The sequence below is a fragment of the Micropterus salmoides genome, unplaced genomic scaffold (genome assembly GCF_014851395.1).
Source record: "Micropterus salmoides isolate LMB-PRFRI ecotype aquatic unplaced genomic scaffold, ASM1485139v1 Ms_hic_scaffold_19, whole genome shotgun sequence".
Classification (NCBI taxonomy): Eukaryota; Metazoa; Chordata; class Actinopteri; order Centrarchiformes; family Centrarchidae; genus Micropterus; species Micropterus salmoides.
Window position 1 is genome coordinate 1,699,111 of NW_024041039.1, and position 4,917 is coordinate 1,704,027.

Sequence of the window (4,917 nt, forward strand, 5' to 3'; positions counted from 1 at the left end):
TTCTGACCACAGCTGGATCAGCTGATAGTCTAACAGCTGACGGAGTTTGTGTCTGCCACATGTGCACTGTGTTGTACTAATAAAGTCTCAGTCATCAGCGCAGCAGGACTCTCTGTTCCACCTGCACATGAATAATTATAGGTTACTGTGTCCTGCTCAGAGGCACAATGCTGATATTGAATAGATATATAGATTTATTGATTCTGATTGTAAATCTGTTATTGAATAACCCAGAATATGATCATGGATTTATTAGGTTAAAGGTTTCAGGGAAATTGAAATGATGAATCAAAGCTGACGCTCAGTTTTTGCACTACTGCATACATTTTATGTGCGAGTCACATCGTCACCGATCCATCGCTGCGTTCCATCATCAATCCAAGGGGGGTTTTTTTGGCGCAGGAGTTTTCATTGGACTAAACACAGGAACAACCAGCCTCTCCGACTCTCTGACTTTAATTGTCCTCAGAATAAAAGTTGATGGGAGAAGTAAAAGAAGAAAGATCTTTCTAATAAATAATAAAGTTGTGTTGCTTTTGTTGTTCAGACCTACAACGAACTCAGATTTTAACAAGACAGTGAATCATAAAACAACTGAAATGTAAGAGTTGCAGCGATACACTTGTTATCTGCGCTGGTGTATCCTCGCTCAAGATGTCGGAGAGGAGCAACTTCCGGTTTCAAGCGAGGAGCGAGAACGACAAATAAGAGACTTGAGAAGCGCCCGCTCTGTTTCTCCAGCTCGTACCGTTTGGTTCCTCCTCCTCTCATCGAGCAGCTGGTCAGCAGGAAGCGAGCCAACAGTGCTCCCAGTAATCTGCTGCGCTCCATCCTCATTACCTCACATTAACGCTTATTAACACAGTAAACCCACAGCTAATGGCTTGATAAACAGGAACACGGTGGGAGGAGGGCGAGGGGGAGGAACAATGGCGGTACGTTTCCTGTCTGCGAGGCAACGCTCCACAGCTGGAGGAGGAGGGGTGATTAAAAAACCATTATAATTAATCCCAGTTTCCCAGAGAACAGGTCAAATATGCTGAGTTGATGATTTCATCCAAGAGGGAGAAAATGCAGCCGCTCTCCATCACACCTTCTGCAGGTTTGTGCTGGATAGCGGATCAGCTGATGTTCCAACTTCTGTCTCACACCTGAAGTTTGGTTCACCCTCATTTCCAAACAGGTCAGGAGACTGAAGTCAACCACTGATATCAACGTAGATTTCTCTTCAACAATTAGGGCTGAAACGATTCCTCAATTAAAGCCATTACTGAAAACTAAAAACTATACAGCACAGTGTTTCGCACGGACGTTTATTACTGTCGCACATCGCTGTGAACACGACGTGATTATGATGACGCTGTTTGCAAAGTGGAGGAAGAGAGAAAACAGCGAGGGACGAAGAAGAAAGAGTCCAACAGTCTGGGATTATTGGATTATTATTAACAGCAACTTTAGCATTTACCTGAAATCATGACTGATTGTTGAGTTGAAGCCAAAGTAAGCTGCTCAGCTCTTCTCCTTTTTGGGCCGTGAGTTTGGGCTGTAACGTTCTGTGGCGTTCTTTCCACAGCTCAAAGTATCGCCATTATTGTGTCACAGTCCGAGATGTAGAGAACGTTGCTGTAAACTTTGAGACCGGCAGAAGATTTCAACTGGTTGCTCGCCAATCTCTGATGGCGTGGCACAGAAAGCCGTCTATCAGGACAGAGATTACCTGCTGCCGGTCACATGGTCTGACAGGTAAATCAGTTTACTGTTGTGTCGTACAGGTGACGTCCGGTTCCTCTCTGAATGTTTGATTTTTTGGGACGTTGCGACACAACGGGAACGTTCACCGCCATGGTGGATCTATCGCTGTCACCTGGTCTGATCTGCTCTTCTTCTCTGCAGATTGCTAAGCTGAACTAAGCGTCTCCAGACTTCGGCTGAGCTTCGCGGCCTCGGACGAATCTGGATCTCCTCCCCGTCTCGCTCCCCCTGGGCCAAGGATCCGGATTATCCCAAACTTCTGGATTATTTGCTCACGCCGGCCTCACTCGCCCCTCGTCCTCCTGGATAACAAACAGCAGGAGCCAGAACCAGCAGCCTGCAGGGTTCTTCAGTGGGATTCTGCCTGAGACAGCGTCGTGTTGTGGTCTCTGGGTTCCAGCTTTATTCAACACACGCACACGTTCTCTAAGACAGAACCTCAGCAAGGAGAACAAATCATCAGAGTGGGTTTAAAGGAGGAAACATGAATGTTAGTTCCTCTCCTCCAGAAATCAGTGCTGACACTACAACACACATTTATCTTAATTTAATTTCCAATTAATTTATTATTTATTTCTGGCTGTGTTTGGTGGATAAACCAGAGAGAGAATGCAAAACAATCAGCTGCAGCGACATCATCTCTCTGATCGCAAAATATCTGGAATTTATAGATAAATATAAATATTTTACACATTTTTTTGTTAGCAGGACCCCAAAGCATGCTGGGAAAACACACACACACACACACACACACACACTCAGAGGTAGTCCTGTGCCGGGGCTGATGGGTATTTTGTGTGTGTGTGGGGGTTGATTGACAGCTCCTGTTGCAGCTCAGACACACAGCGGGGGTGTAACTGAAGGTGACAGGTAGCAGATGTGTCCGGACACACACACACACACACACACACACACACACACACACACACGGAACCACAGAATGAAAAACCAGATCCCACCTGGACCAGACCTGAACCAGACTCCACCCTTTTAACGACTCAATCAGACAGACGTTTAATAAAAACTTCAGTAGTTTAACTTCTTATCTGCCGAGAGCGACGTCATTAAGATGCTTTTCAGACCGCCAGCTCAGAAACGCAACGTTTAACCTGGACGGTAAACAAACCAATGAGACTTCAACACATGATCACATGATGAAGGAAATACCAAAATTAACAGGAAAGACTTTATTCTAAAGGTCTATAATTTCCTTTATATGGTCCACTGAATGACTTCTCTCAAAATGTTCCACTAAAAGCATAAAAAAAAAATAATGACTTGTTTAAAGAGTCAAAGTTTAGGACTTGGATTTGACTTCCTCTGTTTGGACCAGTTCCCATTCAGAACCAGCTCCCTGTGACCCGAACACACCAGCATGAATCATCACGTTACATTTATTCATTTCGCCGACGCTTTTATCCAACTAACAAGGTCGCACGCCTCTGGAGCAACTAGGGGTCAAGTGTCTCTCACAGTGGGGAATTGAACCTGGGTTTCTCACACCAAGGGCGTGTGTCTTATCCGCTGCTCCATCACTCCCTCCCCCTAATGTCTGAGCCCTTTTCAGGCCTCACACTCAAAGTGCACGTTTGAGTTTTATGTAGAGAGGAAGGAAGTGAAAACTAGTAACTAAAGCTGTTGGACGGTAGAAAGTACATTTCCTCTGAGCTGTGGTGCAGTAGGAGTATAAAGTTGCAGAAAATGGAAAAACCTAGAATTTGTCCCCAAGTTCAGTGCAGCCGCAGTGGCCAGAGCGGCCTGCAGGCGGCGCTGTGGGCTCCTCGCACGGCGGTTTGGTGTCGTTCAGAGCGAAGCAGCCAAACAGCGAGTGACTGTTTGACCTTTTCCATCCCAGCGAGCTGTAAGTGCATCGTGCTGAGGAGAGTTCATGAGGCGGAAAATGAGGCCGCATGGCTGTGAAATCAGATCAGTATCACCAACAACCAATCACACGACACATGTGACGGCCAGAGCCAACAACAACAGCAACGCAGGCTGCGTCACGCTCAGTCACTGGCTGCAGGCTGCAGTTTTTACGCTGACTATTTGCAGACTAATCGATACTAAAAACAAACCATCAGCTTTAATCCAGATCAGTTTCTCCTGTTCAGAGTCTGAGGAGCGATGAACCAGTTTACCCATCAGGCAGCGGGAGACTCTTCACTCGGGATGATTTATTGTCATTATTGGTTAGTCTACCAATAATTTGCTCGACTAATCAATCAATCATGTGGTCCGTCACACGCTCACCGGGACATCTTCGTTCAAAAGCCAAACGTTTGTTACTATAAAAACAGAAGATATTCACATGTGAGACGGAAAATAAATGACTTTGACAATTAATCAGTGATCTAAATATCTGCAGATTCATTTTCACTGGATTCACTAATCAATTAATTATGCTTCTGTTTCATTTTAAAAATCACACAGGAACACAGTTAGTCTCCACAAGCCTCCATGTTCAAATGTAAACAGACACAGATGTTGCGTCCTAATCCGCCCGCCGCCGCCACAGGAAGAGGCGTGCCGACGTCACAGCACTAAACTCTGTGGATGTGAGTAACGCTGTGTGTGATGTAATACTGTAATCTGTGACATATAAGATTACAGATAATCTGAGCGAGCAGACGTCACAGGAGGCTCTGTCTTTATAGTGATGGTGAGGCTGTGTATGGAAGCCCACAGCTGCCAATACAGTCATTATGGTAATATTACAGTCATTATGGTAATATTACAGTCATTATGGTAATATTACAATCATTATGGTAATATTACAATCATTATGGTAATATTACAGTCATTAGTCATTACAGTATAATTACTGTCATTACAGTATAATTACCGTCATTACAGTATAATTACTGTCATTACAGTATAATTACTGTCATTACAGTAATACTACCGTCATTACAGTATAATTACTGTCATTACAGTAATACTACCGTCATTACAGTATAATTACTGTCATTACAGTAATACTACCGTCATTACAGTATTATTACCGTCATTACAGTATAATTACTGTCATTACAGTATAATTACCGTCATTACAGTAATACTACCGTCATTATAGTATAATTACTGTCATTACAGTAATACTACCGTCATTACAGTATAATTACTGTCATTACAGTATAATTACCGTCATTACAGTAATACTACCGT